Raw genomic sequence first — 13124 nt, forward strand, 5'->3', positions numbered from 1 at the left:
CTCACAAGATGGTCCAGAAGCTGAGGGCTGGTGCAGGGGTCGTTTTGTTTTCTCCGGTGCCCAGCACACTGCCCGGAGCCTGAGGACGCTTGATGAGTATTTGCTGGATAAATGAATAACAAGAGATATATGAAGGAGGTTTGATTGTCCAGATAGAGAGCGCGAGTTTGGAATACTGAGGACAGAAGGAAGACTGCTGTCTCAGTCATCCCCCCACTCCACCACCCCTGACCCCTCTCTCGTCACAGCTTCTGCTTCCCTCCTCTCTCAGGAGCTGGGTGTGTTGACTCCCTGAGGAAGGGAGATAAAGTGGAATTGGCTCTAATCCCATAGTCCCACCCCTGCCATTTTACGGGCTGTGAGTCCTTGGGCAGATTATGGAAGCTCTCCGTGCCTCTATTTCTCTATTTTAGAAGATGGTTCTGAAGATTAAATGATGCACATAAAGCATTTAGTACTCAAAGTCCTTTTTTAAATGACACGACAGAGATATTTACGCCTGTACTCTGTACAGGGCTTTTGCCTTCACATCACTTCCATCGGCCCCCTCTCAAGAGGAGGTAAGATACTATTGTTGCAGGAAGGCGGACTCCTTCCAGGGCCCTAGAGTGGGCTCTTGTCTAACCCTCGGAGATGAATTGTCCGAGGAGACACGCTTACTGACAAAGCAAGAGACTTTATTGGGAAGGGGCGCTGGGGCAGAGAGCCACAGGGTAAGGGAACCCAGGAGGACTGCTCTGCCACGTGGCTCGCAGTCTCGGGTTTTATGGTGATGGGCTTAGTTTCCGGGTTGTCTCTGGACAATCATTCTGGCCCAGGGTCCTTCCTGGTGGCGCGCACATCGCTCAGCCAATAGATTCTAGTGAGAAGGATTCTCGGAGGTTGATAGGACATATGGACTGGTGTCTCCTCTCTCCTTTTGACCTTTCCCAAATTCTTCTGGTTGGTGGTAGCTTGTTAGTTCCACGTTCCTTACCAGGACCTCCTGTTGTAAGATAACTCATGCAAGTGGTTACTATCGGGCTTGGCCAGGGCAGGCAGTTTTCAGTCAGTGGTCCCCCTAACACTATGATCCCTGTTTTACTGATGAGAAAGTAGGGGTCCACAGTGGGTGACCTGTCCTACTGATTCAAACCTGTCTCATGAGTCTGAATCCCATATTTTGCCCATTCATGGCCTTGGATCTCTGAGACAAGGGTGAAGACACTTTATTCTAATCAGACATGCAGAATTAGGGGTGGTGTGGGGGACCCCAACCTTAGCATTCCTCCAGGAGTCAGGCCTTGTGTCCCAATCAGGAGTGCAGAAGGAAAGCCAGCACCTGCAGCAGGCCCAGGGGAGGGGGCCTCTATCTCTGGACAAACAGGCTCCTGGGGCTGGGCTGCGAGGACCGGTCACGGAGGGATAAAGATCAAAGATTAAAGCCTTCCCAGAATGCAGACGAGCCCCACCCTGACCCCCAGGGCCCAGGTTGAGGGGAGAAGCCCCACATCTCCAAACTCCGGGGCTCCAGGATCTGGGAATCTGGTCTAGGGAGACAATGGGGAGGGTGCCGCCCAACAATGGGCTAGGACTGAGAAGTGAAGGTCTAGAGCCAAGAGGCAGCAGGTGTCTGCCCCAGTGTCACTGCCCCTTGCCCCAGTTGTCAGGTGCTGGCTCCATCCCAGCTTCAGCCCGAAGACTGGTTTAGGAGAACAGTGAGAACCTTACAACCTTGGTCCCAGAGAGCTAAGGGTCCGTGAGGGAGGCCGTCTCTGACCTCTCACCCCACGTTCTGCAGGAACCTGACCAGGGAGGAGGATGGAGGGACCCCTCTGTCCAGGAGACAGAGGTCAGCCTTGCAAACATGATTCGGGCTTCAGGGCCCTTTGTTCCAGTGTGTCTTTTTTGGCCTTCTGGGGTTTTTTTCCTCCAAATCCCTCAAAGAGTAATTTAAACAGGCAGAGAGTGGGGTAGAGATTTCTTTGTATGATTTTGACCTCCAGGCAACTAACTGGAAGGAAAAGGGAGGGGAAACTGAGGTTGCGGTGTAAGCCTGTCTTCAGAATATCACAGTAAAGGAAGTTTGCTTTAGTTCTCCCACTCCTGGCCAAGCTGGGAAAAATCTTTATCGCCCATGTTGAAATTTTGGACTTCTGGTGACCAACTGCAAGTAACATTTGTACGTTCTTGTCACTTGCTTTAACTTACTTGATCCACGAGTTGATCCACAACATTGCCCTCTGTGGATTCTTATTACTATTATTATCCCCATTTGGGGGATGAAGAAAACAAAGGTCAACGAAGTTGAGTGAATCACCCAAGGTCAACACAGCTAGTGAGTAACCAAACCAGGACTCACCCAGAGTTCCTGACTCCAAGCTCCATGCTTTTTCGCAAACACCTCCCTGCCCCTCAGTGATGACACACAGAGGCTAGAAGAAAGGGATGGGGGATTGAGTTGCTTTAAAGAGGCCCCTGATTTCTCTAAGGGAATCTTATGGAATCATCACTGGTGTGAGCTCCCCTGAAATGACCTCCAGGCCAGAGAGGGAGAGGCACACATGCTTTCAGTCAGTCATTCATTCCTGAAACTGACATGGCCACGTGCCAGGAGACACAGCGAGTCCCTGCTCTCTGGAGACTCACAGAGACTCAGTTTACTGAGGGAAACAAGCCAACATAATGAACTGAAACACAAGGCAGATTGTGGCCAGGTGACAATATTCATTCATTTGTTCATCTAACATTTCCTGAGTGCCTGCTGGATGCTAGACTCTGTCTTGGGATTTTGCAGTCAAATATAGACACTCCTAACCCATCAGGAACCTCCAGTTCAAAGACAGGTAATTAGGAGGCTCAGGGTCCTGCTCCAGGGCTCTCCCCACAATGCCACAGCCTTTCCCTTCATCTCCCAGCGAGCTGTGACTTTTCTGGTTACCGGAGAATTTTCGGTACTGACTTGGGCAGGCAGGAATTCAGATGCCCCCACAACACTGGGGGAGTTTCTCACTCTCCTCCACAGCCCTTCTGGGGAAAAAAAAGCAGAGCCCCAAGATCCCTTCTAAACACAGGCAGTCCTCAGATGGACTGGTGCCCTTCACTGGCAGCACCCACACCACCACTTTTGGATCAGCAAGAACCAGGGTCCTCCTCCTAGCCTCCTGACCGCAGAGTCCAGCTCAGCCAGCGCCTAGCACATAAGGAGCGCTCTACAGATGGAGTAGGTAGGTTGTATTGCCAGCAACAGTGAAGCAGGAGGCACAACTCCCTCTCCAGCAGTCAGGTCAAAGCTGATGGGGAAGGCTTGGTCCTTGCAAACCTAGTTCTGGTCCTTAAGATAGCTCCTACCTGATTTGAGGTTGGGGGGGACCACTTATCCACACTTGGCCTCAGGACAGAGATGTGGGCAGCTGGCTATCCAACTGGCTTGGGCTGTGGACCCCACCAAGGGGGAACCAGAGTGGGGATGGGGAAGATGGAGAAAGAGGGTGAGGCATCAACCTAGAAGGACTGTTGAGAGTGGAGCAGTTTGGGAAGGGAGGAGAGGGCATGGGTGGGGGGAGATGAGACGGACATGGAGTCCTGGGCCGGGGGCCTGAGCACTCTCTGGAAGCTGGGAGGGGCAGGGGGTAATTCTCTGGGGGACAGAGTGCAGAGGCAGCGGTGGAAGGAAGACCTAGAGATGAATTCCCAAGGAGGTGGGGTGGGGGGAACTGAAGCGAGTGGGGGGGGGCTGCAGAAGGGGTGGGCAGGGGAGCAGGGCTGACAGCAGGGAGCGCCCCCCCCCCACCCAACCGCCCAGCCTCCTGCCCATGGTATTGATCCGCTAGATTACTCAATTTCACCCGTATTGATCAGGTAATTGCTTTATCTCGGGTCTCATTTGAGCTCCGCATTCTCCTGACTTTCCCATCTCTCTCCCCCGTGTTTTTTCCTATCAGCCTGACACAAGGCTCCCTAACACAGAATAAATATATATACGTATATATATGAACATAAAGGTTTGGTTAGCCTGCCCCGGGTTGGTGTTTGGGAAGGGGGACAGAGGTGGATAGAGGAACGTAAGACCAGCCTGCCCTCGGAGCCCCTAAATTCTCTTTTAAGAAACCCTTCCTGGCTCGATAGTGGAAATGTCTGCCCACCCCAGGTTCTCCGAGGTCCAGATAAGAGCTGGGGGAAACAGGCTGCATAGGCCTTGGTCTCAATCTGTCTCTTCTCACCGCCCCACCCATCCTCCTCCCCTGCAAGACCTGGAAACCCCAACTCCTCAGCCAGGCTCTTGGACGTCCCTTTACTAAGTCTGCAGAGTCTTGCCTCTGTCCTTCCGGCTGCTCTTAACTATGTGTCCTGCCAGTCTGTCCCCTGCCCTCTCTGTGGCCCAATGTGTGTCCTTCCTGCCCACCTTCCTCACCCTCTCCCACTCTCCCCATCCTTGGCCTTGGCCCAATCCCCTAACCTCAGGCTTCAGGCAGCCTGTCCTTCAGCTGGAGGAAGGAAAACTAGGGAAGGAGACTCAGCCACTCCCCAGGGAGTCCACAGACTGTTCCTCCCAGGAGCCCCCAATCTGAGAAGCAATGGCTCTTGTCTTCCTGAAGCCTCCAGTCTGAGAGAATGGACAAGACCCATCTGAGGGCAGGACAAGAAGACCCCCACAAAAGTTATAGACAAGGTCCCGGGAGGGGAGTGAATGCTGGAAGATGCTGGGCAAGATTCAGCTCTCTCGCCATCTTGCAAAGCTCAGCCCCAGATTAGCTCACAGACCAGCCAGGCAGAGTGGTAGCAGATACTGAGACTGTCATTTGCCAGCAGGAGCTCCCCGAGCCTGGTGCGAAGTCTATGGGGCCAAGGGGATCCATCCACCTGCAACCAGGTGCCTCCTTCCAGCACACACTCTGGATTCCTGGAACCCTGGAATTCCCTGTGCGATGGCCAGAGCTGTGTCCAGGCACGTATGCGCCTCCACCCTGGACGCACCCTCCTGAGTATGAGCCTAGGGGACAGCTGTCCACCTGTTGTCTTGCACAGGCGCCTGCACTGTCAAGAGCGGGCCCAGGGTGTGAAAATTCTTAGCATTGGAGCTCTATTTTCAAAACTTCTACTGAGACTGTGTGCCAGGCACTGAAGTAGGAACTGGGAATTCCATGGTGAACATGATGGATAAGGCTCAGGCTCTCCCCACAGAGCTTAGAGACTCTAGGACATTATAAACCAGTTCTCCCTCCTACAGCCTTCAGGATCCCCCACCCGATCCATGCACACCACCCAGGGCCTTGCAGGCTCACTCTGTCCCCTTTGAGGAAGGGAGCCCACCAGGTGGGGAGAGGAAAGGACTCAAAGCAGGGCGTCCAGACACCATCTGCTCTGAGGGCGGGGGGTCCCATATCTGAGCCCCACAAACTCATCCCACCCAGTGAGGAGCCAGAGGAAGCAGTGCGGGGTGTGCAGGAGGGTGGGAGCCCCACAGGGTCCATCTGGCTACATCCTACCTTCCATGAGCTGGCAAGCACCATCACTCTCTGCCAATGTCCTCCACAGAGCCCAACCCAACTCTTCACCAGAGTTTTCCAGAGCAGAGGGCAACTGATCCTTTTTCTTTCTCATTTTAATTTCCAGAGTCCCGTCTCTGTGCTCTGGGGAAGTTCCTCCTTGAGTCTAACCAGCATTCCTCCTGCTGCTCCCACAGCGTTTTTTTTTTTTTTCTAGGTTCCTCTTCCATTCAAATGCCTCAACCTTTCCAGCTTCTCCTTCAACTCTCCACGCCCCATCTTTCTCTCATCCTTCCTTCCTTGACACCTGCATTCATTCACTTTGGCCTCCTTGTATCCGGGCTTGGAAGAAGAGTGACCAACTGTCCCGTTTTGCCTGACACTGTTCCAGTTTTAGTTCTAAAAAAGTCCTGTGTTTGGGGGAACCTCTCTGTCCCAGGGACAGTGGGGCACCCTACCTGGAAGGTAGGATACCGCATGAGGCCCAGTTTGAGAAACCAGATGGGAGCAGGGTTTGAGTACAAATACAAAAAGGCCAGCAGCATTTTCCCACGTGTCCACAGAGACAAAGACAGACAGACACACACACACACACATATACACAGAGATAGACATAAACAGTCTCTAAAACAAAAACACAGCCCACACATCCAGAAGCAGACACCCACAGAAACACAGACACCCGCATTCAGATTCACACACAGACAAACCCCGCCTCACACCCGCATTCCTCGAGACAGGTGTGTGTGGACACACATAGGCACGCACGGTACACCAACAACGCACGGCGGAAACACAAAAACTGACACAAACGCCTACGCCCAAAAACACACGGTCGTAGAGACAGACATCCACAGAGAGACGCTCACTGTCTGACTCCTCAGAGACACAGAGACACATATTCAGACGCCCACACAGAGGCGCGAATAAGACCCGGGAGCACAAAGATGCCTTCACCTGCGCCCACAGACTGAGCCAATCCACACATTCCAGAGCTTTTCCCTGTTCTGCCTTGGAAATGCTCACAGGATTGGGGGTGTTGGCTGGGCTCAGCCCCAGAGGAGAAGGTGGGCCCAGCCTGAAGTTCTCAGGGGACCTCAGCCTGAGGCTCACAGAACCAGATAGAGAGAGCACACCCCTCCTCCCTGCTGAAGACTCCCTCTGCCTGGCGGGCCCTGCCCCCGCGCCAGTGCCAGGGCTGGGGACAGCTCTGAGAGCAGCCTCTCTGGAGAGGGGGTCGGGCGTGGGAAGCCCTGGCTCCCTCTCTTGGGGGTGGAGAAGTGTGAGTGAAATGGGTTTATTACTGGGAGTCTGTTGCCTCGATTGGTATCGATCCCCGCGTGTCACCTTCCATTGCCACTAATGGGACATGAAGAGTCGCCACCAACACCACAGCCCCTGGCTGCACACACTCACCCGCGGCTCCCCTCCCCTGCCCCCACATCCCAAAGCTGCATCCCAGGCTGCCTCAGCCCCGCCTCCTCCCGCATCCCCAGCCTCACCTCCTCCCTCTGCCTCACCCACTCCCTCTCCTCCTCTTCCTCTCCTTTGGCCTCTTCTTTGTCTCCCTGAGTCTGATTCCAAAAGCTTCCCCTGGCACCTCCTTTTCTTTCCCCCCTTTCCGGTCACCTAAGGACCTTATCCCTCCATTCAGGCGTGTCCCTTTTCCCTCCCCTCACTTCCTCTCCCGCCTCTGGGTCCAGTCTCAGTCACCATCAGTCCCCCATGGGGGTGCACTGGGCCCCACCCAGTCTTGGGGAGCGATGGGGGATTCACGGGAATGAGCCAGTGGGAACCATCCCTCTTTCACCAACAGCTGGCAAGGAGTGCTTATCAAGGGATAGTCTCCTTCTGTCACACCTGGACTGGCCAGACGGACCCTCCTGGAACCAGCCAAGTCCCCCACCTTCATTCATTGCACTGGCTGCCACCACCCCAGGCCAGGTCCTGGCAGAAGAACAAGAAGAGAGTGAGGAAGTCTTTTTCTTTTCCCTCTCGCTGTTCCTCATGGAGGAGATAACACCACCTCCTCATCTCTACCCCACCTGGCAAGCCCCTCACCCCCTACAGTGCCTGGGGAAACCCTCCCCAGGGCCTGATCTCCCATCTGTGGGTCTTCGGTCCTGCCCATGTTAATGTCAGATGGTTATGAAGGCACAAATGAGACCTGAGAGGACCCGTTCAGGGTGGTGAGGTCTTGATACAAAGTATGTCAGACTGTGTCGACAGACTAGGAATTTAGCCTATCGTGCTGGTTACTCAAGTATGAAAAATAGCCACTAACTAGAACAGGAAAAGTCTACTTGCAGCTCAGATAGAGCATCCTTGGCTTTGCTGCTGTGAAAGCAGTCTGTGCGCCTGAGTCTGTGCCATCACACCCTGGGGGCTGGCAGGGGAGCTGAGGAGAGGGGCTCCTCCCAGCCCCGCCCTGCGCCCCGATCAGCCCTGAGAGACTCCTCTCCAAGTGACCCTGGGAGATACCCAGAGCCAGCTCTAAGCCGCAGAGTGGGAAGGGCTGCCTCTTGTTGACTCCTGTCCCCAGACAGGGATGGGGGTCTCCACCCCCGCATCAATGGGCCCCATTACTGTGTCAGCGTCGTCTAGGGGGCTGCGTCAGGCCAGGTACAGTTACTAGATACGAAGTTGTGGGTTTGAAGGCAGTTTAAAATGCTGAGGCTTCCTGTTGCAACTTAAGGTAGTTGGATTAGCTAGTGTGGGGAGCTGGTCGGGTACCTGTTGGTTTATCCACTCGGCGATCATCTGTAGAGCAGCCTCGTGTCCAGGCACCGCACCAGGCACCGGATGCACACAGAGATGCTCAAAAGAGCAAAGGAAAGGGCCGGATTTGGTCAGGGGACCTCCCCTCCCCAAAGGGCACTAGGCCATTTGCCTGTGTCTCAGGGAAGAAACAGAGAGGCTCAGGGTCCCACCCTAGAAGCCAATGTCTGTGCCAAGTGCCCAGCTTCCTAATCCCACACCGAGCCTCCCCTACGAGGGCCAGCCATCAAAATGTGAATTGTACAGAAAGGGTAGGGGCGGTGGCGGGGGGACTGCTGTGACCAGGTTTACGGGCATGTGAGAGGAAGTGGGCAGGGACAGCGTGTGGAGCAGCAGAAGAGAAAAGGTGAAACCCTAACAGTCTCAGAAGCAGCTGCTCTGGTTCTCACAAGGACTTGAAGTTAGCAACGTGAGGGACTTTCCTGGGAATTGGGACAGTGGCAGGAAGTGGGACAGGAGAAAAGCCTTGAGCCTCCCTCCCTGGAGGCCTGTCAGATGTCACCCTCCCAGGAGAGCCTGTGGAGGCAGCAGGTGGTCTGAAGGACCTGTGGAGTCCAGGCCCACCGTGTAGGTCCCAGTTCTCCCACTAAAGATTGTGCCACGACCTGCGCTTCCAATGGGGCCTTCGTGGGGGAGGGGGAGGACGGAATGGCTCTACCTCCCCAGAATCCTCTCCTTGACCTTGGCATCTTCCTGCTCTGAACTCACATGGTCCTAAATCCTTAAATGAAGGAAATGGGATGGGGTGAAGGTGAGCAAAGGGGCAGAGCCAGCCCTTCCAGTGAGAAAACACCAGTGACATCTGAGAGAGATGCCTGGAGTAACACGTCTTGGCACTAACCTCAGTCTTCCTGGCTATAGCTCTCTGTCCTCTATGGAGATCAAGTTTGCCTCGTCCTGGCTAATATTCCTCCCTTCTCCCTGCATCCAACTCCCTGGAACAGTGTTCTGGACCGTCCCTCCCTTTGTAACCTCTTTCCTTTTTGCCCTCGATGGGCTCGGAGCCCGGTCCTCCTGCCTCTCCCCCAACAAGGACCCTCTCTTCGTGGCCCCTAGCTCCTGTCTCTTCCAGCAATCAGCCTCTCTCTCTCACCTTTCCATCATGTTAGCTTCGGTTGATTTAACCAGAAAACAACCCCCAGAATTTAATTCCATGGCCCTCCATTCCCATCTCGATCAGCTCAAGGCTGGGAGGGGCTGTGTAATGATGGGGGGAGTAGTGGGGGAGAGAGAAACTTGGCTTCCCAGAGTCAAGGAGAAAAAAAAAAAAAGAAAATCATATTGATTCCCCAATGACAGCCATCAATCTTTTCCTCCCCACTAGGGATTGGGGAGATTGGACACAGACCCAACAGGCTCCAGGGTCCCTTGGTCCCCAGGACGTTAAAAACAGAGGCTCTGGTCTTTGACAGCCTCTCTCCTCTAGTTTCCCCTGAGGTCAGTTACCTAAATTCTCCATGCCCTCCCCCGTGTGTTCCGGAATTCTACCACCTTATCTTGTTCCTGATATTTATTTAGCAGGGTATCTGATGCCCCTGCAGTTACTTTCTCCTGTCTGGTTTATGACTTAGTGGGCAGTTCTTCTTGCTGTCTAACTTTAAGTAGTATTTATAAAGAAAAGGAAAAATCTGTTTTCTAGAGCCCTAAGAGGAAAGAGACATAATAAGTGCTTTAAAAACCTTAGAGAAAAGGTGACTGGGTAAACTATTAGTTTCATTGTAGTACTTGAGACTAGGAGGAAGGCTACAGATTATGAGGGTTCAACACCAGTATGCGAGCCGAGGTGGGACCTGGGACTCCGAGGGGAAAACAGGGAGTGCGGTAGTGTTAAGAGTCAGAGGTTATGAAGAGGGGGTTCTTGTCCAGGCCTGGACTCATGTCCACAGGACGTTCTATGAGAGTAGGGCTGACTTATAGTTGGAAGAGTAGACAGCTGGAAGGACTTCCCGGCAGTTCAGTGTCCCTTTTCCTAAAACTGAAGCGGGTGTAGCCCTCTCACCAGTCTCCCTGTTGGTCAGATGTTTCAGGAGCCATCTGCTCCAGAGGAAGGCTCTGGATGCAAAGGACCCAGTGGAAGACCCTCCCTCCCACCCTACCCGCCCACAGAGGTGGAGGGGGCTCAGGGCCGTGGTGCCACTGGCCTCCGAAGGGTTAATGCTATTGTCTGAAAAAACCACATCAGCTCCCCTGGGAGCTTGGAGATCCCGCTCTCATTTTAAGTAACCCTAACTCAGCGCACGATGAGCGAGGGGTCGCTGGGCGAGGAGTGCGCCAGAAGGAGCCGCTGGACTGAGCCCGGAGAAGCTGCTGCACCAAGGTAAGGGGCTCTGGTGGCAGGTCTGCTGCTGGGGCTGCCCAGAGGGACAGCCCTTCTCCTCCCCCACCCCTACCCCAGCTGTGGAGCCAGTCGCAGAGCAACTGGGAAGAGGAAAAGAAAGGAGACACAGGCACGGGGTGAAAATGAGAGCCCGAGGGCCACACTGAAGCTGCCTAGGAGGGGCCAGGCTCTTCCATCCAGGTGTGGGACAGCGCAGAGGCAGGTGTAGGGCAGTCAGGGCAGAGAGAGGCAGGGACCCCAGAAAGACAGCAGGTCTGGCATGGCACCAGGCTCTTCTCCCCAGATGGGGCACAGCTGGGGTCAGATGTCGGCTCACTGGGGCAGAGAAGACTCCTGCGATAAATGGGGCCAAGTCAGGCTCTTGGGGCTGAACGAATGAGAGTCTCAGCCATCCCCGTGCCCTGTTGTCTGTACCTACAGGGAGTTCAGCGGCTCAGAGAGCTCACTGCTGCCATCCGTGTGGCCAGGTTGAAGGGTAGTGGGGGGAGGACTGACACTGAGGGGGTGGGCATCACAGCGCGGGCATGGGAAGGAGTAGGAGGTGGTCCCAGCGAGGGCAGAGTTAAGGCTGTGCTCCCACCTGCGCCGGGCTGGGATGAAGTGACATCTCTGGTGGACTGAAGGGATTCTGCCCCATCCATCCGCTTCCCTCACTTTCTCAGACTCCTGGCTTCTTCCCAAAGAACGAGGTCCAAGAAGCCTGAAATCTAAGAGCTTGGGTGCCCCGTGTCAGGCGCACCCCCGTGACAGCTGGGGCGGAGGTGGGCTGGGTGAGGCTGGAGAGGCACAGACGGTGACGCTTCTATGGCAGAGAAAGGTCTTACCCTTCTTCCCAACAGACAAGAGGGCAAGCACTGGGAAGAAGGTGGTGCCGCTGCCACTCCACCTCCAACCCCCTTCTGACCCTGCTCGAGGGCAGTGGGGCCCCGTGGGGAGAGAGTCCAGGGCATATGGATGGAGTCTCGAGTCCGGTTTGGCCCTTAGTGGAAGGTGAATTCAGGCTTCTTGGTAAGATTGGGTACGAGGGCCAGGGTTGAGGCAGAAGCTGGAAGCGGACATGGCATTGAGGGCTGGCGACTGAGCGAGACAGCGTCAGAGGCCCCCAGCTGGTGAAAGCGCCCTGGGAAGCCCGCTGCCTGCTGCATTCCTCGTCCGTCCGCCCCCCCACCCCAACCCCCCGTTACTCAGCCCCAGACAGGCCTGCCGGCTCATCCCAGCTCAGCACTTGGCTGAGAGCTTTCACTTCCTTGAAGCTGGCCAGACTCCTCAGCCACCTACTGGAGGGGATTTCTTGTCCCCTGGGTGGGGAGATGAAGGGAAGGATCAGGGGGTGTCCAGTCAAGGGGATCCCCTGGGGCCCAGCTGATGGGAATGAGATGAAAGGAACTGACACTGAATTTGTGCTGGGAGAGAGGGCAAGGGGCCGCTGGAGGGCTGGGGGGAGGACAGGGGCACTGGAGGAGCCTGGGTCGGAAAGCTGGGGGCCTGGGTTTTAGTTTCCATCTCTGAAGCATAGGTGAGAGACAGGAGGGCAGGAGAAAGACAGAAAGAGGTAAGACAGAAAGTGACCAAGAGAGAGAGTGACAGAGACAGCACAACAGAGGGCAGGCTGGGTGAGAGGTGGTGAGGCAGGGACACCCTCTAAGGAGGAAAACGGGCACAGGGGGAGGCAAGACAGACAGATCACTGGATTTGTAGACAGGAGACAGTATGATCTGTAGACATAAGACATAAAGACAGGAATGGAGAGACCAACGGAAACTGAGACAGAAAAGGATGGACAACAGAGAAAAAAGAAAGTGAAAGGAGCTAGGGAAGTAAGACAAGAGAAGCCTGGTAGACAGGAAGTGGAAACAAGGAAGAATGAGACTTGAGAGGGGAGAGGAGAGAAACTGTAAGAAAGGAGGAAACAGTTGAAGATTAAAGGTCAAACAAAGTGAAACAGAGACTTGGAGGGGCCAGACCAAGGGAGCAGTGGGTGTGATGCTGGAAGCTGGTCTCCTGACACCCCAATTCCTGTTCCCCAACCCCTGGGTCCTTGGGGGGGGGTCTGTGACTTTCCCCATGACTTTTAACTGCCCTTCCTGGCAGGTCTGGGGGTGGAGCATGGGGCTGTCTGGGTTTGGATTTCGACTCCATGGAGTAACACAAACCTTTTAAAATCCCACGGCCCCCAGGGACCACAGAGACAAGAGCCAGAGACAAGTCTGCAAGGGGCTGGAGGGGTGGGGGTGGGGTGAAGAGGCGATAAAGATCTGAGACCCGATGAGGGGGCACTGGCAATGGGAGCAGGTTGAGAGGGAGCCTGGAGAGGGGGCTCAGGGCTGAGGAGGAGGAAGGAGGGATTCAGGGGAAGTAGGGTGGACCCTGCTGGGGCAGTGGCAGAGAGGGAGGCGCCTCTCCCAGGTGTGGGCTGATGGCAGCAAGAGCTGAGGCTGCGGGAGGGAGATGGGGTTTAGCTGGCCAGCTTCCCAGCCAGGGAGCGTCCAGAAGAGCTCCTCTCTGCCCTAGGCTGTCTGGGTTTGGCAGAAGAAGGGACA

The sequence above is a fragment of the Neophocaena asiaeorientalis genome, unplaced genomic scaffold (genome assembly GCF_003031525.2).
Source record: "Neophocaena asiaeorientalis asiaeorientalis breed wild unplaced genomic scaffold, Neophocaena_asiaeorientalis_V1.1 scaffold76, whole genome shotgun sequence".
Lineage (NCBI taxonomy): Eukaryota > Metazoa > Chordata > Mammalia > Artiodactyla > Phocoenidae > Neophocaena > Neophocaena asiaeorientalis.